A 25,127-nucleotide genomic window follows, 5' to 3' on the forward strand; every position below is an offset into this window, starting at 1 on the left:
CGAACCGAGTACCTGAGGACCTGGAAGCGGAATTCCCTCTATGTAACTCTTTAGTCCTTCATATATTTGAACAGTCTAACTGTAGTTACCTATAGGAAAAGTAGTTTCATTAAAATATAATCTGAAGTCAAACAATAAAGGAGGTCAATTTCGAGCGAAAACCTATACAAATATAAAAAAATGTGACTACTATTAAAACTGATTGGGAAGATCCCCTGGAAAACGAAATGGCAACCCACTCCACCATTCTTGCCTGGAAAATCCTACGGACAGAGGAGGCTGGCGGGCTACAGTCCACAGGGTCACAAGAGTCGCACACGACTTAGCAACTAAACCACCACCACCACCACCACTATTAAAACTGAAGTGTTAGGCGCTAGGAGCGCAGAGAGAGTATCCTAAATCGGGGTGGGGCTGGGGCTGGGGCCGGGGCCGAGAATTCAAAGCTGAGGTAACTCTTGAACAGGGAAATTGAATGTCCTACTTTTTCACTTCTGGAGCGCCCAAGGGCCCTGAAATCCAGTCCCATGATTATTTTCCAGAGTTGGACCCTAAATTGTCACCAAGAGACTGGGGGAAGCCAGAAGAATCTACCAGGAGAGCGAAGGGATGCATCATAAAACCCTGCGGCACCGGATTCGCGACAATTCAGTCAGCCGGAGTTTCCTATTCCCACTCTCGCCTCAGGGCCGGCCGGGCCGCCCCTCGCGCCTTCCCGCGACGCTTACTGGACAGTATACGATTGACACAGTCACTCACCAATCGCCGCTCTGCTATAGGGGTTCTCTGGCCCTTACCGGTCTTTGGTCCCCGGGGCGAGATACGACCTCTGTGCGTCGACGTCAGCGTGTTGACGTCATAGGCCGGGTACTCTAGGAGGTCCTGGGGCGACAGTACGCGGGCGGTGGGCTACGCGACTTCTGCAGGACTAGATTTCTGGTCCCGCCCCGCCGAGCCCCGCCCCTCCGCCGGCAGAGACTGCCGCGGGCGCCGCCACAGAGCCGCGGTCTCCCGGCCAGCCTGGGGCGGCCGGCCCGGAACCACCCGATGAGGTAGGCTGGGTTTCTGGTCACCCTATTTGACAGATTGGAAAACTGAGTCATCGGGATCAGATGATTTGCCCGGGGCTCACTGGAGACCCGCGAACGGAGGCCAGAACCGAGCATCCCGGCTTGTTTGTACGGCCCTCGCCGTCCTCTGGAGAGGAGGAGGGGCTTGGCGGGCTTGTTTATAATGGGTACAGAAGTGAAGTTGCAGATTGTGGAGCCCCTTTTCATCCAAGGTTTGGGTGGGCATTCAGGGGATGGATGCTAGTAGAGAGGTCTCCATTCCTTCATCCTGCGCAGCCCTCGGTGAAATCAAGCCCTCTGCTGGCCCCTTGGGCCCACCATAGTGACCAAGAATGGTGACTAGGCTGATGCGTGGGCTATAGGAACAAGGTCGGTTACTGACCTCTTTTTTTTTTTTTTTTTTTCCTTCCCATTAAGGAAAGCTGTGTTCCAAACAAAATTTAAAAATTAAAGCACAAGTCACGAATGTTCTGGCTCTGGTTTCAGTTCACTGCTTTGCTCACTCATGGGTATCTGGCCATATTTTGAAATCTCAGTAGCATGCTTATTTTTTGGTTTAGGATTAGAGAGGGATGTTTTTTTCTTTCCTTTAGTTCAAAGATGAGTTAACATTGTGGAACTTTTCTTATTCTCTTAAAGTGCCAATTGATCTTCATGTCATTTGTCTTCTATTTCACAGATGGAATTACTGAATTCATCACTTGACTTAGTAGTAGTTTGGATAAGCTTAGCTAGGTAACAAAATAACAGGTCAAACCTCTCCATACTAATACTGGAATTAGTTTATCTCAGAATTCTTTGTGGAGAAGAGTTCTGAAAGGTAATTCACATATATATATTCCATCTACCCATACATCCTCATGAAACAAAACATCTTAGGATACCTAAGATGCTTTATTTATGGGTTCTAATAAGGTGGGGCATAATTCATGCTCATAAAGTAAAAATGTGTACTGTATAATATATGTATCCATATATAATGTTTTGTATTGTCATGAAGAATTCATTCTCTTTAAATCTTTCTGTCTCAGACATTGACCTTTAAGAGTGCATTATTGCATAAAACTGCATTGAAGAAATGAAATTAAAACTGCTTCAGGGGACTTTTCCTTACTAAGGTTCACAGAAGGATGGTTGTTATCATTTGACTTTAGTCTTTGGACAAATTTATCTGATGATCACCTCATCTCTGCCTCATCTTATGCTTTGTTTTAGATGTTGAGGATTGAATGTGGAAACCTTTAAATAATAGTCTTGCTCTCAAGACCTTCCATTTTGATGGAGATACTATAAATATATAAACAAAAATGACAATTTTAGATAATGATAAATGCTAGAAAAGAAATTACCAGGGGCTGGAGCACGACTGGGGTGTGGGAGGAAATTTAGATATGGGTGGTCAGAAAGATTTCCTTGAGGAAGTTTGGAGATCTGAATGTTTAGAATGAGTCAGCCATGGGAAGATCTGCTGGAAGTTTCCAAGCAGCAGTGACAGTGCAAAGGAGCTAAAGGAAAAAGAAGCTTGATGTGTTCCAGGGATAGAGGAGAAGTTGTGTGGCTGGAGTCAGGTATACTTAGGGGAGAATGAGGTGGGAGGACAAAAGTGAGGGAAATGGCACTCAGAGGTGGGCAGGATTGCGATCATCTCAGTCCCGTGTGGGAATTCCAGACAAAGAATTGTCAAAGCTCTCTTCATTTTTCTTAGTGACATTCATATAATGCTAACCTGGCTTTCTGCTTTATATTGCTTATGAAATCATTATAGTAAATCACTATATGTTTTTTCACCAGTGGTCCTCTTTCTTAATGGAAAAATGTCATCTTCCCTCGAGCACTGTGTCCCACACTGTTTCTTTCCTGTTAATTGTTACTATGTGCAGTGCTCTGAGCCTTTACTTATCTTCTGCTTCCTGCTTTGATCCTTCTTACTCCCAACTGCGAGTCCTCTCCAGTATTTATGTGCCAGGCATTCAATCCCTGCTCTTCTCCAGGCTGAGTTCTAGGAAACTGCTTTGTCAAGTGGATTCCTCTTCCCCATTAGAACTTATCTTACTGGCCAGAGACTTAATGTCTGCCTTTATTTAGTGCCTACAGTATACCAGATGCATTATATACTTTCTGAGTCTTCTTTCCTGTTGCAAAGGTAAATGTTATCCTTTCTTGATAGAAGAGGACACTTCTGCATAAGGCTACCACCTGGTACTGAGGGAGCCCAGGTTTGAACACTCCAGTTAGTCTGCCATTGAAGCTTGATCCGTGATATGAAGCTTGGTACCTCCCTGAATGTATTACAACAACTCTCTATTCTGAAATTAATATTTTATGAAATAGCACTCTAGAGATCATGATTCAATCCTCTTAGTTTAAAGGTGAGACTGGGGAAGCCTATTCAGTGCTTTTCGAGACAGAACTCGCATCAGATTCTCATCCTACTAATTTTCAGCCTAATGTTTTTTCTGCTGTACTTAAACTCCATGGACATTCCATCACAAGGGGTTTTGGTATATAGAGAAATATAATATTTCAACATCATGAACTTACTGTCCATAAACTCATACAAGGCATCTTTTAAAAAGATGAGACAGTGCTTCTGCTTGGGGTAAAATAGCCCCTTGATAGTGATGGTGGTGATTTAGTCGCTAAGTCATGTCCGACTCTTGAGACCCCATGGACTGTAGCCCACCAGGCTCCTCTGTCTATGGAATTTTCCAGGCAAGAACACTGGAGTGGGTTGCCATTTCCTTCTCCAGCAGATCTTCCGGACCCAGGAATTGAACCCTGGTCTCTTGCATTGCAGGCAGATTCTTTACCAACTGAGCTATGAGGGAAGCCCCAAAATAGCCCCTTACTGTATTTTAATTCACCTTTTCAGCAGTGAGCAGGTGTAAACTTTCTTTGTGAACCTTGGTTTTCTTAGTAGAAAGTTGCTTCAAAATGACTTTAAAATTTACAGTTCAACTTCACAAATCTTTGTAGGGAGTTTACAATGTGTTGTTTTCCCAGCTTTAACTGTTTACTTACAATTATGGGAACATCACTGAGCATTTTCTGGTTCATAGTTTCTGTTGGCAAGTAAGAGTTTCTTCCTATAATTGAGGAAGCTGTTGGGCCAACTCAGGGATACAACTTTTCTTTCTTAGTAATGCATTATCATTTTTAAAAATGAGTCAAAATTCATGTCTAAATTATATTGTTGAAAAGGGGGTCACTTTCTTTCTACAATTTAAAAATACCCATTCTTTATTTCTAAGGTTTGCTTATTTTATTAATTATGATTGGGATATAACTGATGAATTATAGTAAATTAACAAATAGCTGAATTTACTTTCTGATAGCTTTTTGACTCCCCTGTAAGTGACTCAGATGGTAAAGAATCTGCCTGCAATGCTGGAGACCTGGGTTCGATCCCTGAGTTGGGAAGACCCCCTGGAGGAGGGCATGGCAACCCACTCCTGTATTCTTGCCTGGAGAATCCTATGGACAGAGGAGCCTGGTGGGCTGTAGTCCATGGGGTCGCCAAGAATTGGACACGACTGAGTGACTAAGCACAGCACAGTAACTTAATGGTGATCAACTTTTCTATTAGTCAAATCAGAATAATGTTACTGGAATTAGTTTGTGCAGCTGACTTATACCTTCTGAAGGTCCAAGCTGTCATAATTTGGCCTCAGATTACAGTGCTGTCCTTCCACCATGAACCCAGTGCCCCAAACTGGACTCCTGGCCATTCCAGCTTTAGTGCCATTGCTTGTGCCCTGCCTGCAGCCTGAAATGCGTTCTGCATAAACAAATGCAGCCAAAGTTCTGCCTGTGCCACTCTGTCCGTCTGTGCTCCTTTCTCAATGAGCTGTTTCCTTTGTCGCTTTAATGGAAGCCTTCTCTTTGACAGCACTTCTGGTAGTCTTGCTCAGTGATGCAGTTTACCAATCTGGATATCTTTGGTAGTGTACTATATTGTATGTGGGTGTTCAAATATATGTTAACTTGAGCTTAAAAGAGATTTAACAATTCGTTTTAGACTTGAAAAGTTGTGTTTTTGTGTGTGTGTGTAAATGATAGAGCCCTTTGGTTTAGTTTAGCGACTTCACTTTCACTTTTCACTTTCATGCGTTGGAGAAGGAAATGGCAACCCACTCCAGTGTTCTTGCCTGGAAAATCCCAGGGACGGGGGAGCCTGGTGGGCTGCCGTCTATGGGGTCTCACAGAGGGACACAACTGAAGTGACTTAGCAGCAGCAGCAGCAGCAGCCTTTTTAGATTTATAGAACTTTTATTACCTTACCTTTGCTAGAAGCATCTTTAATGCTTTTCTTGGCTTTGATTCAGCAGAACTTCTTTCCTGTTACAGTTAAGTGTCCTACTGCTACAGTTACCAAGGGGTCCCTTGAGAGCAACTCAGATGTTTGGGCTGTAAGTATTGAAGGCACATTGTTGCAAATAAGAATCCATGTTTTCTGTGTTTATGGTTTTGGGAAAAAGATAACAGCAGTTCTACTTTTTAATAGTGACTGAGAAAACTGAAGCCCAGAGGACGAGTCAGAGATTCCTACAGTGCTGGGCTACGGAGCTTGATCAGCACTCTTGGTTCACGGCAGCAGGGGCTGGCACTCGTTCTGATGTCCTACCACAGAATTCCTGGTAGCCTCTTAAGTGTATTTCAGCACAGCTGAGGCCTTTCTGGATTGCTTGACTTGCTTGGCTAGTGAGCTGCCCTACATCTGGAAGACACCTCTTGTTGTGACTCCAAGTCAAAGCAGGAACTCTGTCCAAGGATCCCCAACTGAGCTGTTTAAGTCCACGGGATCTTCCTGGGCAAGCATTGGCTGGTATCTGGTTTGGTAGGATCTTTAGTTTAAAGCCTCTTTCTTGGGGCTTTCCTGGTGATCCAGTGGTCAAGACTTGGAGCTTTGATGGTAGGAGACATGGGTTTAATCCCTGGCTGGGAAACTAAGATCCCACATGCTGCTCAGGGCAGCCAAAAAAGGTAAAATAAAAATTAATTAATAAAATGAAAAGGCAAAACCTTTCTCTTCTACTTCCCCTCTCATCACAGTTTTCTAAAAAATATCTTGGGGTTAATGGGCATCCTCTGTATTAAACTAGGAGCTGGAGGAAATTCAGTCTGGTGCCTTCTAAGTTGCAGTAATCACCAGTTTCTATGTCCCATGTTTTCCAGGACAGTTTACTTTTCTGACACTGTGTGTTGTTGCTCACTAGAGGATGTTCTTGTTTGCTTTTTGTTTTAGGAAAATATATTCTCATGGTTCTTTAATTGATTAATGACCTGCTGAATGAATGACGTAGAACCAGGGAATTTCAAGTACATTTCCCTATTTGTTAAATTCCTCCAAGGTAGCAGAAGGATGTCTTGAGAAATTAAGAGTTTTCTCCAGCTGAGGTGGGAGCCCCAGCTAGAGCTTGCTTCTGTTATTACTGATAATAACTGAGAGGGCTTCCTATGTGTCAGGTGGTATTTTAAATGCTTTATGTCAGGATTTGGTATCCTGAGCACTGTTGATATTTTAGGTTGGATAATGTTTTTGTGTTGGGGGCTGTCCTATGAGTTGTAAGGGGTTTAGCAGCATACGTAGGCTCTACCCCGCTGCATACCAGTCCCACCTCCCCCCAGTGGTGACAACCAAAAATGTCTCCAGTCTTTGCTATATGTTCTGGAGTGAGTGAGCAGAGTCCTTCCCTCCACAGGCACCTAAAGAACCACTGCTTTACTAAACTAATTTATTCCTCTCAACAACCCTCTACGATGGGTCATATTATTGTCTTCATTTTGTGGAGGGAGAACCTGAGGCATGGAGTGGGTTAAGTGACTTGTCCAGGATTACACAAGTAGTAAGCAGTCATAGTGGATGTGAAACTCGCCAGTGATCTTTGTGAACTCTGGCCCTGTGCAGCCAGCAGACTGGCTGCAGACTGTTAGGGACCCAAAGACTATACAAGTTCAGCTCAGTTCAGTCGCTCAGTCGTGTCCGACTCTTTGCGACCCCATGGACTGTGGCACGCCAGGCCTCCCTGTCCATCACCAACTCTCAGAGTTTACTCAAACTCATGTCCATTGAGTCGGTGATGCCATCCAACCATCTCATCCTCTGTTGTCCCCTTCTCCTCCCGCCTTCAATCTTTCCCAGCATCAGGATCTTTTCAAATGAGTCAGTTCTTCGCATCAGGTGGCCAAAGTATTGGAGGTAAATCAGGGGACAAAACAAAAGCCAGTAGGCCCAAACAGGGCTGTAAGTGAGGTGGCTGAGTTAACTGGGGAGCGTTGCCAGAATTGCCTCTTTTTCAAGAGAAGCTAGAGATCTAGATTTTAGTTGTGTGAAAAATGCTTATCTTTTAATATTGGCAGTTAATCTAGTGACGAAACATCATGCAAGCCAGGAACAGACAAGCAGTATCACTTATGTATGGACAAGGTTTGGTCCCAGGCCGTCAGTTTGTGTTCTTTTTTTGTGGAGACTTAGCAGCATTGTGATATCATAGAGAATTGTATACTCATTTGATTAAAAGCACAGATATAGAATCTACGTGGAGGGCAAAAGTTTTCACTTCTTGGAAGTCTCTGGAAATAAAGATTGGTGGGGTGGTGCTTCTAGACTAGAGATAGTTGTCTTTTTCTTTTAAGCCAAAAGAGTGTGAGAATTAGGCTGGCCAATCCATCACACTTGGAAATTTTAATGCTCTGCTGCTCAGCACAGACTCAGTTTGAAAGTTCTGTACTTCGTCCTGCAGCAGTGTCAGCAGTAACTATTTTTTTTTTTTTTAATGACTTCTGCTGTACTGGTGCTAAAGGCAATATCCTATAGGACAACCAGGCAACATAAATTCTGGAATTCAATATCCTGGAGAAGTGAACCACAGCCATACCTCAGTCTTTTGACAGCCAGTAACCGATGGAGTCCAGTTTAACCCTGTAGGAAAGCCCAGGCTGTCTGCCTGTTTGAGTAACAGTGGACCTCTCCGGCCTTTGTAGCCTTTTCCGTGAGCCCGTGTGCTTTCGTACCCCTGCTCTAGGTGTGAAAGCGACCTCCTGCTCTCACACTGTCTCTGCGTGGCCTTGGGATCTGCCCGGCGCCTCCTCACGTGGGCCCCTCTGAGACTGTGGGCAGCCCAGTCTCCTGGAAGTGCTCCTGCTTCTCCTCTGGTTTTAATTTAATCTGCCTCTTCCTTGCTGGAGGTCACCTTTTCATTTCTTTTGAAGCCATATGTTTTCTTTTAGGCTAGTAGGCTAGTTTTTTATCAAGCTTTTTTCTGGCCATAAGAACCTAAAGTTCTGTCCTTTAGTGTTACAACCGTCTTAGACTTTGATTTCTAATTATTTGTATAACTGCTTTACCTCCTCTATAAAATTATATTTTACTTGAGTATCAGTTCAGTTCAGTCTCTCAGTCGTGTCCGACTCTTTGCGACCTCATGAATTGCAGCACGCCACGCCTCCCTGTCCATCACCAACTCCTGGAGTTTACACAAACTCATGTCCATCGAGTCAGTGATGCCATCCAGCCATCTCATTCTCTGCCATCCCCTTCTCCTCCTACCCCCAATCCCTCCCAGCATCAGGGTCTTTTCCAGTGAGTCAACTCTTCGCATGAGGTGGCCAAAGTACTGGAGTTTCAGCCTCAGCATCAGCCCTTACAATGAACACCCAGGACTGATCTCCTTTAGGATGGACTGGTTGGATCTCCTTGCAGTCCAAGGGACTCTCAAGAGTCTTCTTCCACACCACAGTTCAAAAGCATCAATTCTTCGGCGCTCAGCTTTCTTCACAGTCCAACTCTCACATCCATACATGACCACTGGAAAAACCATAGCCTTGACTAGACGGACCTTTGTTGGCAAAGTAATGTCTCTGCTTTTTAATATTCTGTCTAGGTTGGTCGTAACTTTTCTTCCAAGGAGTAAGCGTCTTTTAATTTCATGGCTGCAATCACCATCTGCAGTGATTTTGGAGCCCCCCAAAATAAAGTCTGACACTGCTTCCACTGTTTCCCCATCTATTTCCCATGAAGTGATGGGACTTGATGCCATAATCTCAGTTTTCTGAATGTTGAGCTTTAAGCCAACTTTTTCTCTCTCCTCTTTCACTTTTATCAAGAGGCTTTTTAGTTCCTCTTCACTTTCTGCCATAAGGGTGGTGTCATCTGCATATCTGAGGTTATTGATATTTCTCCTGGCGATCTTGATTCCAGCTTGTGCTTCTTCCAGCCCAGCGTTTCTCATGATGTACTCTGCGTATAAGTTAAGTAAGCAGGGTGACAATATACAGCCTTGACGTACTCCTTTTCCAATTTGGAACCAGTCTGTTGTTCCATGTCCAGTTCTAACTGTTGCTTCCTGACCTACATATAGGTTTCTCAAGAGACAGGTCAGGTGGTCTGGTATTTCCATCTCTTTCAGAATTTTCCACAGTTTATTGTGATCCACACAGTCAAAGGCTTTGGCATAGTCAATAAGGCAGAAATAGATGTTTTTCTGGAATGCTCTTGCTTTTTCGATAATTCAGCGGATGTTGGCAATTTGATCTCTGGTTCCTCTGCCTTTTCTAAAACCAGCTTGAACATCTGGAAGTTCACGGTTCACGTATTGCTGAAGCCTGGCTTGGAGAATTTTGAGCATTGCTTTACTACTGTGGGAGATGAGTGCAGTTGTGCAGTAGTTTGAACATTCTTTGGGATTGCCTTTCTTAGGGATTGGAATGAAAACTGATCTTTTCCAGTCCTGTGGCCACTGCTGAGTTTTCCAAATTTGCTGGCATATTGAGTGCAGCACTTTAACAGCGTCATCTTTCAGGATTTGAAATAGTTCCACTGGAATTCTGTCACCTCCACTAGCTTTGTTCTTAGTGATGCTTCCTAAGGCCCTCTTGACTTCTCATTCCAGGATGTCTGGCTCTAGGTGAGTGGTCACACCATTGTGGTTATCTGAATCATGAAGATCTTTTTTGTATAGTTCTTCTGTGTATTCTTGCCACCTCTTCTTAATATTTTCTGCTTCTGTTAGATCCATACCATTTCTGTCCTTTATTGAGCCCATCTTTGCAGGAAATTTTCCCTTGGTATCTCTAATTTTCTTGAAGAGATCTCTAGTCTTTCCCAGTCTGTTGTTTTCCTCTATTTCTTTGCCTTGATCACTGAGGAAGGCTTTCTTATCTCTCCTGGCTATTCTTTGGAACTCTGCATTCAAATGGGAATATCTTTCATTTTCTCCTTTTACTTGAGGATAGGGAACAGTCTTTCCCATCTCACTTTTCCCCACAGCATCTAGCAGAGTGTTTTCCATGGGTAGATGCTTCATACATTTCAGTTTATTCACAGGGTCCTGGTAGGTTCCCACTCATATAGTGATTTCTTCCTTTTTTTCCCATATGTTTGTATGTTTATCTAGTGTGTTGTTAGAGTGACTTCACTAAATAGAATTCAAAGTAGGAACGAAGAAGTGATGACCAAATTAATTTGGGAAGGTTGGACTATTTTTATTAATTCCATTGTCAATGCTAGTAATTAGAGATGAAATATTCTTCATTTATTGATGTTGGAACTCCAGACATCTGTGTAAACTTGGCTAACTTTAGGTAGCAAGTACCCAGACTCCAAACTTTTATACAGCAATATTTGTAAACAAATTTATAATAACAAACGAATGCCTAACAAACACATGGCCAGGTATTTCCCTAGGTGCTAAGGATACAGAAGTGTCTTCTGGGACCTTTGGTATAATACTGAGGATAAGACATGTAAACAATATGTAAAATTGTATGAAAGATTAGAAGTGCTGGTAAAGACAGATAATCTCTCAGTGGGATCAGACAAGATTTCATTGAGGAAGTGGTACTTAAGCTTCCTTGAACAATGAATAGGCTTTCATTGCTGTTAATTGTTTATCAGTTGCAGGAAAAGGCACTCCAGGCTGGAGGATGAGGACAAAGACAGTGACAGTGCCAACCACCTGTGTACAAGGAAACCAACCATAAGTTAGTCCGTCTAGAGCTCTGGGTGTGAGGAAATGGAGTTTTGAGCAGAGGGAGGAAGCGGTTCCTTCAGGCTTTCATTTTAAAGAGATCTTACTTTAGTGATGTCCTCTCCCTCTGTAAACATATGCTCCCAGTCTATTCTTACCATTAGGCTGCAGTTCAAACTGTTTTATTACTGTATCAGCTAGCTGTTGTGTTGAGTCTTATAATTAGTGGTCCTTGTTTATGTGATCCTGTTTTCTGAAGCACAGGTTAGGTTGATAAAGTCATCTGAAGCTGATCTCTTAAGGCTCTGTTTTACTTTGTGATCTCCTAAAAAGTCTGATGAAGAAAGAGGAAAGGCTACTGGTGCTTTTTTAAATCTCACTATGAAGATTTGAGATTTCCTTATAAGTCACATGCACCCAAGCTTTGAACCTCAAATCTTGACTTACAGTAGAGATTAGTAATTTTGTAAAGAACTATGTTTACCCCTGTGTCAGAGTAACAAAGAAGTAACACATGTAACTTCCACCTATTGGTAGATATTCCTGGCCAGGCATATAAGCAGCACTGCCTTTTATTGACTTGGTATAGTTTGTGAGATGGGAAGTTGGCCTTGGATAACTCCAGGGACAGTTGATGCTACGTCTTTCCTAGTATTGCTATTAGCGTGTCACTTCTACCTGCCATAGAGCCACTACAGGAGCAGTGAGTGGAAGAAGACGGCTCTGAAAGCTCGAGTGACACCTGGGGGTACCCTTACCCTTCCAGAGGAGTCTTGTGTCGTTGAATAAAGAGGAAATGCAGCTTGCTTCCAAATATCCACCTTGGCTTTGCTGTCTGATCATCAGCTGGCTGCATGGAATTTAGCTTCTGTTTTCTCTGCCTTTGAGAATGCTTATGAAGAATGTGTGATGAACACATTTTTAATTCTAGTCTTTGAGATTAAGAAAGACAGTTACTAAAACAAATTTATATCTTTAGCTGCCTTCCTTTGACTCCTAGGATAGCAGTGAACTCAGTGCCTTGAGATACTGATTTTCAGATCTAGATCAGTAAGATCATGAATTCCACTCTGAGAACTGAAAGCATTTGTTTGAAAATTGCTTACAATAAGTACTTAAGTGGCATTCAAAGCAGAAAGATGTCCTTATATGCATTGAAATGTATTTCAAATTTCTTAACTGAGGGACCTTCGTCTGTCTAGATAGTAATATGACTGTTGATTCCATTATTGCCAAAGCTGGCAACACATCCCTAAGAGGAAGTTTTACATATTCATGAGAATATATGCACTAAGGAGCAACATGTTTCCTCTGAATTACTGTCTGCTGATGATTGACTGGTTGACAGTAATAATGAGGTCAAAATTGGGAAAAATAGTGGTAACTCCATAATAATCATTAGATACTTTATAACTGATCTATTGTGATTTTTTAGGAAAGGTTAAAGTAGACTTAGTTCTTCTGGGAGAAGAAAAAGTTTTGGAAAATGATAGGTAATCAGCAACCAAAAAAAAATCAGCAGTCTTTTGACTTGTGGAAATGACTAACTCATGAAGAAAAATAAGGTTATGTGTAACTTCTGTGATTGGGAAGATTAAGACAGAGGAGTTTCTGGGTCAGCTCTGGAAAAAATATTTGAATGTTAGAACTCAATCTCAAAAAGGGGAACAAGCTGTTAAGTCAGTTAGAGCACCAGAAGAGAGTTGTAAGGAGGAGAACTAGATGTTGGAGGGGGACAGTTATGGACAGAGCTGGAGGAAGGCAGTTATGGTGACTTTTTTGTTCCAGTTATTCTTGGCCATTTGATAGCAGCTTCTGAAAAAAATGAGAGAAAAATAAAATAATATTCTTGTTTGTGAGAGAGAGAGAGAGAGACTTTTGAAAAGTGATGAGATATAGCTATAACATTTCAACCATCTGACTCTGCCAGTGCTGGTGATGTAACTGACTGTTGAGTTGTTGAGCCCTGCAGGCTGGTGAGCTAACAACATACCCCACCCAATGTGACTTTGATTACTGTGTGGCATAGTGCCACTTTGTCAACCTGTGATCCTTAGTAGAACAGATATATATTGTCAAAGACCTTCCTCTGTCCAGCTGACTCATCCTCCCCTGGACCAAGCAACATCCTAGTGACATGTTTACTATCAAGAGTATATACTTGATTTCTTTCCCTTCTGTTCGATCACCCCCTTGTAGTATTTATATATCTGCCTCCTTGACTAGGGCTTTCCAGGTGGCTCAATGGGTAAAGAATCTGCCTGCAGCGCAGGAGACATAAGAGATGCAGGTTCAATCCCTGAGTCAGGAAGATTCCCCTGGAGGAGGACATGGCAACCCACTCCAATATTCTTGCCTGGAGAATCCCATGGACAGAAGAGCCTGGTGGGCTTTAGTCCATAGGGTAGCAGAGTCAGACATGACTGAAGTGACAGCACGCACACCTGCACTCTGTGACTATTTGGAAGCTTTTTCTGAGAGCAGAGAAAAATTCCATTACCTTTTGGGAGTTTTACATTTTGTAGGTTTTCAATGATTATTATTTAATAAAATGAGAACTCTTAGAGGACTTAAATTAAGATTTAAGTGAGGATTTAAGTAGAAGTTGAGATGGTTGGATGGCTTCACTGACTTGATAGACATGAGTTTGAACAAGCTTTGGAGTTGGTGATGGACAGGGAAGTCTGGCATGCTACAGTTTATGGGATCGCAAAGAGTCAGACACGACTGAGTGACTGAACTGAACTAGAGGATTTATATAGGCCCACCTCATAATTATTTTCTGTTCTACAAATAGATGCACTTTCTTTGTTTTTTATCCCTCCCCCTCTTCTTTTATGGAGAGAAGGGAGACTATTCTAATTTCTGTTATATCTCATGGTTGTTAATAACCTCCATCTACATGCTGTTGAGTCCCAAATTTCTATTTCTAACTCAGCCCTCTCCTCTGAGCTCCTGACTCATACCCTACTTCTTGCTTTTATTTTCACTTAGATATGAATAAGTATCTTACACTCATGTCCAAACTGCACTGATGTTCTCGCTCAGAGTTGCCCTTCCTCCAGCTTCACCCTTGTAGTAAATAGTGAGTCCCTCCCTCCATCTCCTCAGGCTGTAAGTCTGGCAGCTGACTTCTGGTCCTCTCCTTGTCCTGTATCCCATGCCCAATCCATCCCTTACTGATTTGGCTTTGTATTTGGAACCAACCACCATCACCACCCTTGTCTACTAAGCTATGTCTTCTCTCTCCTGAATTACAGCCACCATTGTCCTCTAAGTAGGCTCCCTGCTTCTTTGCCTCTGTCAGCCAGAGAGTCTCCTAAAGCTTAAGTTGCATCAGGCTTCTCTTCTGAAAAGCTTCTGGTGTTTTCCCACCTCATTAACTGTCTTTACTGTGGTCTGTGAGGTCCTCCAAGGCTCCCCCAGGTTGTTAACTTCTCAGCTCCTCCTGCTGCTCTCCTGTCCAGTTCTTGCAAAGCTGGAAGCTGATGACCTGGCTGAACTCCTGCCTGGCCAGCTCCGCCCCTCCTCAGGGCCTCACCCATCCTCTTCCCTCCAGTAGCCCTGCTCTTCTTCCTGATACCGATGTAGCATCTCTTCCTTATCTCCTGCTAGTCTCTGCTCCACCTTTGTTTACCTGTAATGACTTCAGTGACATCATCCTGACCAAGCAAGCCGTTTACAGTTAGGGCTCGGGTTAGTGCTTCTTTATCCTCTGGCCCTGCCCTCTAGACGGTCAGCTCTGTTAGAGGAGAGCATTCTTTCAGTTTTGTTCATTGCCACATTCCCCAGTGGTCAGAGGAGGACTTGACATATTTTTGGTATTAAAAGTATATTTGTGGAGTAAATGAAGTAGATGTGGTGTATTCTTGGCAGATGCTGAATTTTCAAAAATTATCAGGTACAACTCTTAAATCTTATAGTATACATCCAGATTCAGTTTCTTAATAAATGTTTTAGATTTGCCTCATAAATTATGAAAACAATATGTATTTTCCCAGCTATTTTTAAATCTTAATATTTCTTTCTCTGTTATATGTCAAATAAAATTTCACTGATATTTTTAATATTCATATGGAAGTAGTTGCCATAAGAACAGGTTTGTTCTTGGGAGATCAGTTAGTATCAGTGAGAGGAGTGACTTAAAAACTTCATAATATACTTGTTTTCTGCTTTATTTTTTCCAAGTCATTGATGCTAATTTCTAAATAAATTTGAGTCTTGAAACAGATGGTCAAAAAGTTAAATTCTCATTATACATACACAATTACTTTAATCTGTTGATGTTAAGAGAAATTGTTAAATGAGATGAGACTGCAAAAAATGACACAGAATTTGAATGGAGAGCCTTGAATGTGTGGAAGGGGAAAGAGAGCGGAACACACAGCAGCCAATGGTGAGCAGACTTATCAGGATGGAATAAAAGCTGTTCTTACCTCTCAGTGTAACAACTCTAGAAATATGACATCCGGAACATAAGTACAGTATTCAGAATACAACCGTGGAGTGAGTATATAGGGATATTACTATGGAGTTGGACTTCTGATTCTTGAAGAAAAGTGAGAAAAAGAAGGACGTGCAGTTGAAATGTGGGTCCCAGTGGAATAGGTCAGCTGCTTGAGTGAAACAACACGTGGTACATGATGCTGTGTGGTAGATCTGTCTCTCCCCAGTGTCTGGGAAGAATATGAGTACTAACGGATGGAACGAATGAAGGGTAAATTTGACTTTTAAAAGCTTACGATAAAGTAATGGCTTGTGTACATTTTCACTAAAGATCAGATCAGACTTTAGACCCCAAACCATTGTGTGATGTGCACTTTATTGTTTCATTTAATAAAGCCTTGCTGACGACAACAATAACAAAAAGACAAATTATTAGGTATTCGGTATTGGCTCAAAAATCCAGACAGGATGACTCCTATCTTCAGTCACGTGCACTTTAGAAGTCTGCAACCATCTCCATTTGTGTCTTGGAAATTCAGTATTTTTATTAGGGGCAGAATGATTGGGACGCCCAGAAATCTTCCGTAGGTTTTCCTTTGAGTCTGTTAGTGTGTCTCAGTTGTCCTATGTGTGCGTGCTCGGTAGCTTCAGTTGTGTCCAACTCTTAGCCACCCTGTGGTGCAAAGATGTGTTTACAAAATCTCCATGTGTTTGTTCTCTTTTATAAAACAATTTAAGAAGTTTTCTAGGATCATTCCAGTTCCTTATTCTGCTCTCAGAGGTAGCACATACTTAAAGTTAACTTAATGATTTTTCACAGTGAGAATTTACTTTTATTCACATATAAACACACACATATGCATATATATATTCAATATACATATTGTATTTAAATATATATATGTTTATATTATACATATATGTTTGTATATACTAGATGGATTGATAGAGCAACCCCATCCCAAAACATCCTTCTATCCTTGTTTTTCTGAACTATTCAGAGGTTAAGAATTTCATAACCAGAATACTAAACTGTAATCAGTTTTTCAGTTGTTTTTTGTAGCTTTATCTTTCGGGTTTTTAGTTTTTGTTTTATTCAGGATTCAGTCTAGGCTTGTGCATTATGTTTGATGGTTGTGGCTCTTTTTACTTTTTAAGTTTGAAGAGTATCCACATTGCTTTCTTACATTTGTTTTTGTTTTGTTTTTCATCATGTTGACTTTGCTCAAGATTCAGAATAACTGTCTTGTAGAATATCCCACATACTTTTTTGATTGTATCCTTATGGAATTTAGGTTAAACATTTTTTGCACAGGAACATTATAATTGATGTTATAGACTTCTGATTGGATCACTTTAAAAGGCACATAGTGTCAGCTTGCTCTAGTATTGGTAATGCTGTTCGATTAGTTGGTACAGGTGGAGACTGCCAGATCTTTCTACTATAAAGTATATTATTCCTAATGAAATTATTATATAATCTAAGATTGACACTTTGAGACTTTGAATATCTATTCTTCAACAATGTTTTAATAGTTTTAGGCATCCAGTAAAGATCCTTGTCTGAATTACTTACTCCAGCTGGGAGTTACAAACTGTTGATATTTCTTATTTTATTATTTCTTCTACATTTTAAGCTAACATTTGTTTCTTATAAAAGAGAATTACCCTCTCTCTCTTTTGCAGTATTATTGTGGACTCATGGAACTTCTTAATTTTTCCAACATAAATTCCAACATTACAGTCATTATTCATTTTTATATTCAAGTCACTGCATCTGGCCAGTGGAAACACCTCATGACAGCCTAAACATTTTTTTAAAAATGATTTTGGCTTTTTGTGTCTTCTCTTAAGAAAACTTGCCTACAAAGAGGTTTTAAAAATATTCTCCTGCAAATTTTTATAACAGCTTTATCTTTTTAGTTTTTATGTTTAGACCTATGATCCATCTTGAATTATTTTTTGCATGGTGATTGTTAGGGTTTGAAGTTCATTTTTTTTTTTTTTTTCAGTTTTGATATCTGGTTGTCTCAGCATCATACATTCTTTTTCCAGTTGGATTGCTTTGACGTCTTTGTCAAAAGTAAAATGATCATATAAGTGCAGATCTCTTTCTAGACTCTCCCTTATGTTCCATTGATCTGTCTGTGGATCTTTATGCTAGTGCCACTCTGTCTTCATTACTGAAGTGTTGCAGAAGGCCTTTAAGTAGTGTGTTTTCCAGTTTTGTTCTTTTTCAGGATTGCTTTGGATATTCTCATTTCTTTGCATTTCTATATACATTTTAAAATTAGCTTGTCAGTTTCTGCCAGAAAAGCTTGATGAGATTATGGTTGAGATTGAGTTGAATCTCTAGATCAATTTGGGGAGAGTAGAAATAGTAACCATGATTCCTTCCAGTCCGTAAACCTGGTCAGCTGCCTGTCTATTTTCATCTTCTTTGATTTCTCTCAACAGTGTTTTACAGTTTTCAGTGCTGAGACCTTGCATATATTTTAAGTTTATTGCTTAGTGTTTTGTTTTTGATGCTATTTTAACTTCACTGTAGCCCCTCCTCATTTATTCCTACTCCCAGCTGCCCAGAATGGAGGGATTGGTAAACAGATGAATCACAACATCCTGAATAAGCTAATCTTTTTTATTTGTTTGTCTAAAGTAGATCAAAATAAGCTTAGGCAGGATGATAGATAACTGTGTACACTATTCTCTAATAGGAAGAGAGAGGTATAGAAAAATGGGAGGAGCAAAAGCTTCCCTGAGAAAGTGACCTTTGAGTTAAGGCTTTTTAGAATGAGTAAGAGTCATACCCATTTGAATGCAGAGATCCAAAGAATAGCAAGGAGACATAAGAAAGCCTTCCTCAATGATCAATGCAAAGAAATAGAGGAAAACAATAGAATGGGAAAGACTACAGATCTCTTCAAGAAAATTAGAGATACCAAGGGAACATTTCCTGCAAAGATGGGCTCAATAAAGGACAGAAATGATATGGACCTATCAGAAGCAGAAGATATTAAGAAGAGGTGGCAAGAATACACAGAAGAACTATACAAAAAAGATCTTCATGATTCAGATAACCACAATGGTGTGATCACTCACCTAGAGCCAGACATCCTGGAATGAGAAGTCAAGAGGGCCTTAGGAAGCATCACTAAGAACAAAGCTAATGGAGGTGATGGAGTTCCAGTGGAACTATTTCAATACCTAAAAGATGATGCTGTGAAAGTGCTACAGTCCCTAAGCCAGCAAATTTGGAAAACTCAGCAGTGGCCACAGGACTGGAAAAGGTCAGTTTTCATTCCAATCCCAAAGAAAGGTAATGCAAAAGAATGCTCAAACTACTGCACAATTGCACTCATTTCACATTCTAGTAAAGTAATGCTCAAAATTCTCCAAGCCAGGCTTCAACAGTACGGGAACCATGGACTTCCAGATGTTCAAGCTGGTTTTAGAAAAGGCAGAGGAACCAGAGATCAAATTGCCAACATCCATTGGATCATAGAAAAAGCAAGAGGGTTCCAGAAAAAAATCTACTTGTGCTTTATTGACTATGTCAAAGCCTTTGAGTGTGTGTATCACAACAAACTGTGAAAAACTCTTGAAGAGATGGGAATACCAGACCACCTTACCTGCTTCCTGAGAAATCTGTGTGCAGGTCAAGAGGCAACAGTTAGAACTGGACATGGAACAACAGACTGGTTCCAAATAGGAAAAGGAGTATGTCAAGGCTGTATATTGTCACCCTGCTTATTTAACTTAAATGCAGAGTACATCATGAGAAATGCTGGGTTGGATGAAGCCCAAGCTGGAATCAAGATTGCTGGGAGAAATATCAATAACCTCAGATACACAGATGGTACCACCCTTATGGCAGAAAGTGAAGAAGAACTAAAAAACCTCTTGATGAAAGTGAAAGAGGAGAGTGAAAAAGCTGGCTTAAAACTCAGCCTTCAGAAAACTGAGATCATGGCATCTGGTCCCATCGGTTCATGGCAAAGAGGTGGGGAAACAGTGGAAACAGCGACAGACTTTATTTTTGGGGATCCAAAATTACTACAGATGGTGACTGCAGCCTTAAAATGAAAAGACGCTTACTCTTTGGAAGAAAAGTTACAACCAACCTAGATAGCATATTAAAAAGCAGAGACATTACTTTGCCAATAAACGTCCATCTAGTCAAGACTATGATTTTTCCAGTAGTCATGTATGGGTGTGAGAGTTGGACTATAAAGAAAGATGAGTGCAGAAGAGTTGATGCTTTTGAACTATGGTGTTGGAGAAGACTCTTGAGAGCCCCTTGGACTGCAAGGAGATCCAACCAGTCCATCCTAAAGAAATCAGTCCTGAATATTCATTGGAAGGACTGATGTTGAAGCTGAAACTCCAGTACTTTGGCCACCTCCTGGGAAGAGCTGACTCATTTGATAAGACCCTGATGCTGGGAAAGATTGAGCACATGAGGAGAAGGAGATGACAGAGGATGAGATGGTTGGATGGCATCACCGACTCAATGGACATGAGTTTGGATAAACTCCAGGAGTTGGTGATGGACAGGGAGGCCTAGCGTGCTGCAGTTCATGGGGTCACAAAGAGTCGGACACAACTGAGCAACTGAACTGAACTGAACTGAAGAGTCATAGAGATAAAGGAAAGTAGCACTCAGCATAGGGAGGAAAGTACAAGCTGAGATTGGCGAGAATGTGATTCCTGTTCAGTTCAGATGACTACTGGACTACATGACTACTGGAAAAACCATAGCTTTGACTAGATGGACCTTTGTTGGCAAAGTAATGTCTCTGCTTTTTAATATTCTGTCTAGGTTGGTCATAGCTTTTCTTGCAAGGAGCAAGCATCTTTTAATTTCATGGCTGCAGTCACCATCTGCAGGGATTTTGAAGCCCCCAAGAGTAAAGTCTCTCACTGTTTCCATTGTTTCCCCATCTATTTCTCATGAAGTGATGGGACCAGATACCATGATCTCAGTTTTCTGAAGGTTGAGTTTTAAGCCAGCTTTTCTCCTCTTTCACTTTCATCAAGAGGCTTTTTAGTTCTTCTTCACTTTCTGCCATAAGGGTAGTGCCATCTATGTATCTGAGGTTATTGATATTTCCCCTGGCAATCTTGATTCCAGCTTGTGCTTCATCCAGCCCAGTGTTTCTCATGATGTACCCTGCATATAAGTTAAATAAGCAGAGTGACAGTACACCGCCTTGACATACTCCTTTCCCTATTTGGAACCAGTCTGTTGTTCCATGTCCAGTTCTAATTGTAGCTTCTTGACCTGCGCACAGATTTCTCAAGAGGCAGGTAAGGTGGTCTGGTATCCCCATCTCTTTAAGAGTTTTAAGAGTTTGTTGTGATACACACACTCAAAGGCTTTGGCATAGTCAATAAATCAGAAGTAGATGTTTTTCTGGAACTCGCTTGCTTTTTTGATGATCTCTAGTTCCTCTGCCTTTTCTAAAACCAGCTCAAACATCCAAAAGTTCATGGTTCTCATACCATTGAAGCCTGACTTGGAGAATTTTGAGCATTACTTTACTAGAGTGTGAAATGAGTGCAATTGTGCAATAGTTTGAGCATTCTTTTGCATTACCTTTCTTTGGGATTGGAATGAAAACTGACCTTTTCCAGTCCTGTGGCCACTGCTGAGTTTTCCAAATTTGCTGGCATATTGAGTGCAGCACTTTAACAGCATCATCTTTCAGGATTTGAAATCGTTCCACTGGAATTCTATCACCTCCACTAGCTTTGTTCTTCGTGATGCTTCCTAAGGCCCTCTTGACTTTACATTCCAGGATGTCTGGCTCTAGGTGAGTGGTCACACCATTGTGGTTATCTGAATCATGAAGATCTTTTTTGTATAGTTCTTCTGTGTATTCTTGCCACCTCTTCTTAATATCTTCTGCTTCTGTCAGATCCATATCATTTCTGTCCTTTATTGAACCATCTTTGCCTGAAATGTTCCCTTGGTGTCTCTAATTTTCTTGAAGAGATCTGTAGTCTTTCCCATTCTATTGTTTCCCTCTATTTCTTTGCACTGATCACCAAGAAGGGCTTTTTTAAAATCTCTTCTTGCTATTCTTTGGAACTCTGTATACAGATGGATAAATCTTTCCTTTCTCCTTTGCCTTTAGCATCTCTTCTTTTCTCAGCTATTTGTAAGGACCCCTCACATAACCATTTTGCCTTTTTGTATTTCTTTTTCTTGGGGATGGTTGATCACTGCCTCCTATACAATGTCATGTACCTCCATCCATAGTTATTCATGCACTGTGTCTATCAGATCTAATCCCTTGAATCTATTTTTCACTTCTACTGTATAATCATAATGGATTTGATTTAGGTCATACCTGAATGGTCTAATGGTTTTCCCTACTTTCTTCAATTTAAGTCTGAATTTTGCAATAAGAAGTTCATGATCTGAGCCACAGTCAGCTCCTGGTCTTGTTTTTGCTGACTATATAGAGCTTTGGCTGCAAAGATTATAATCAATCTGATATCGGTATTGACCATCTGGTGATGTCCATATGTAGAGTCTTCTCTTGTGTTGTTGAAAGAGGGTGTTTGCTCTGACCAGTGCATCTCTTGGCAAAACTGTGGTAGCCTTTGCCCTGCTTTATTTTGTACTCCCAAGGCCAAATTTGCCTGTTATTCCAGGTATCTCTTGGCTTCCTACTTTTGCATTCCAGTCCCCTATGAAGAAAAGGACATCTTTTTTGGGTGTTAGTTCTAGAAGGCCTTATAGATCTTCATAGAACCGTTAAACTTCGGCTTCTTCAGCGTTACTGGTTGGGGCATAGACTTGGGTTACCGTGATATTGATGGTTTGCCTTGGAAATGAGCAGAGATCATTCTGTCATTTTTGAGATTGCCCCCAAGTACTGCATTTCAGACTCTTTTGTTGACTATGAGGTCTACTCCATTTCTTCTAAGAGATTCTTGCCCACAGTAATAGATATAATGGTCATCTGAATTTAATTCACCCATTCCAGTGCATTTTAGTTCACTGATTTGCAAAATATCAGTGTTTACTCTTGCCATCTCCTGTTTGACCACTTCCAATTTGCCCTGATTCATGGACCTAACATTCCAGGTTCTTATGCAGTATTGCTCTTTACAGCATCGGACTTTACTTCTGTCACCAGTCACATCCTCAACTGGGCATTGTTTTCGCTTTGGCTCCGTCTCTTCATTCTTTCTGGAGTTATTTCTCCAGTCTTCTCCGGTAGCATATTGGGCGCCTACCAACCTGGGGAGTCCATCTTTTAGTTTCATATCTTTTTGCCTTTTCTTACTGTTCATGGGGGTTCTCAAGGCAAGAATACTGATGTGGTTTGCCATTCCCTTCTCTAGTGGACCACGTTTTGTCAGAACTCTCCACCATGACCTGTCTGTCTTGGGTGGCCCTTCACAGCATGCCTCATAGTTGATTGAGTTAGACAAGGCTGTGCTCCATGTGATCAGTTTGATTAGTTTTCTGTGGTTGTGGTTTTCATTCTGTCTGCCCTCTGAAGGATAAGGATTAGAGGCTTATGGAAACTTGCTGATGAGAGAGACTGCCTGTGGGGCAAACTGAGTCTTGTTCTGATGGGTGGGGCCATGCTCAGTCAATCTTTAACCCAATTTTCTGTTGATGGGCGGGGCTGTGTCCCCTCCCTGTTATCTGACCTGAGACCACACCTTGGTGGAGGTAATGAAGATAATGGTGAGCTCCTTCAAAAGGTCTCCTGGTGCACTGCTGCACTCAGTGGCCGACCCGCCTCAGGCCGCTGCTGACTCAGGCCTCTGCCGAAGACGCCTGGACACTCACAGGCAAGTCTGGGTCATTCTCTTGTGGGGTCACTGCCCCTTTCTCCTGAGTCCTGGTGCCCAAGGTTTTGTTTGTGACCTCCAAGAGTGTTTCCCCAGTCCTGTATAAATTCTGTAATCAAATCCCACTGGCCTCCAAAGACAAATTCCCTGGGGGTTCTCAGTCCCTTTGCCAGATCCCAAGGTTGGGAAATCTGTTGCGGGTCCTAGAACTTTCTTAACAGTGTGAGAATTTCTTTGGTATAATTGTTCTTCGGTTTGTGGATTGTCTGCTTGGCGGCTCTTTAGTGGGGTTAATGGCGACCTCCTCCAAGAGGGCTTATGCCACAGGCTGTGTGACCCAGGTAATTCTTCTAGGGAACGGCTTGTGATTTGTGGTGGGCTGAAGTGGTTCTGGAGAGGTTGGAGGAAGTAAGCCATGTGTTAGGTTAGGCAAGATTAAGAAATTTTGACCTCTACCTGAAGGTCCCAGGCAGGTATTTAATAAATAATCTTGTGAATTTAATTTGCTCCTCTAAAAAATGAATAGGTATTGGGTGAGATTTACATTAGTTTATTAACAAATTTAGTTTTCTTTTGTGCCTTGACTTGCTTTGCCCATTTCTCAAGCTGAATTTTCACGACCTGTCTTTCAGTATTCTTGTTTAGCTTCTAATGTTTTTGAATAGAAACTTGATTTTTATGTATTCAGTTTTGTTTCCCATTGTAGATTTTCTCAGAAGGAATTTCTCATCCCGAAATCATGTGTTATTTACCCCAATTTCTTCTGCTGCATAAACAAAAGTAATGATTTTGCTTTGTTAACTTTTTAGTAAAATCTTCAATATATTTTGATGCATAGATTACTTTCTCCATGTACTTGAACAACTGATTAATAGCTTTCTTTTGCAACTGAATTTTGATGGTATCTTTATCATCTGTAGGTATTTTTTGGTTTACACAAGTTTTTCTTTGCAGAAAAGCTTAGGGAAGTACAGGCACACAGTGGCTTGTCTGTAATGAGTTTTCCTTGACCATCAGTATGCTTATTATTGATTTAATTGAACTAATGATTAATATTTGCTATTAGAGAGAAATATTAGAGAATATTAGAAATAGTTGAGAAATTTGCTATTAGAGTCCATGTTTCTGGCTTCTATTGATGAATAATCTTGTGACCTCTATTTCTACACGTTTGACCCTGGAAGACTGAGCACACATTGCTCTCGTTTAAAAGTTTTTCCTTGTCTCCTGACACTGATTGTCAGTTGCTTACACTGATTTTCCTTCAGCTTACAGTGATTTTCCTTCAGCTTTTCTCATTATCACATATGTTTTAAAACCTGGAGAATAAGAGACTTTGAGAGAGCCATAGTTCCATAGTTTAAAAAAAGTGGAAGATGGTGGATATCTTTGTGGAAAGGAAGGGTTCCCCCCTACACTCCAAGATTTGAAACCAGTCAAAACATACATAATTTCAAAGTTCTTCAGCCCACATAAGTTTAAGTTGTATGCATGCACGCTTTCAAAATGTAGTGAAACATTTTAATGGGTAAACAGAAATATGCGCCTTCCAGTTAGGTTTAGTTTTTTTCTTTCATATGAATTTTGACTTAGTGATGTTTCAGGAATACATTCTAATATGTGCGACCTACTTGTGGGAGCTATTGTGAACCTTAAATGGCCTAATGTGTATTAAATACTCAGAATTGTGCCTGACTCAGTCTCAGTGGAGGAAAGGATTTTATTATGTTAATATAAGGCATCCACTCTTACATAATATAATGATAGTTAATAGGTGGGATAGGTTTATACTTGTGTTCTTTTGTTCTCGTGTGTTCTTGGTCAGATT

At 41.1% G+C, this 25,127-nt stretch overlaps 1 protein-coding gene across 2 annotated transcripts in view; it reads left to right on the plus strand.

The window, feature by feature from the left end:
• Positions 1–857: 857 nt before the first annotated feature.
• STARD3NL (STARD3 N-terminal like) overlaps positions 858–25,127 on the plus strand; it is a 54,378-nt gene continuing 30,108 nt past the window's right edge. The window contains exons 1-2 of one of the 2 annotated variants that reach the window (XM_043463099.1): positions 858–1,052; positions 5,418–5,479. The gene's annotated coding sequence lies outside the window, so the exon portion shown is untranslated. The remainder of the gene's footprint in view (positions 1,053–5,417; positions 5,480–25,127) is intronic. The other variant, XM_043463097.1, reaches the window with a different exon arrangement.

Source organism: Cervus canadensis, chromosome 3 (assembly GCF_019320065.1).
Source record: "Cervus canadensis isolate Bull #8, Minnesota chromosome 3, ASM1932006v1, whole genome shotgun sequence".
Lineage (NCBI taxonomy): Eukaryota > Metazoa > Chordata > Mammalia > Artiodactyla > Cervidae > Cervus > Cervus canadensis.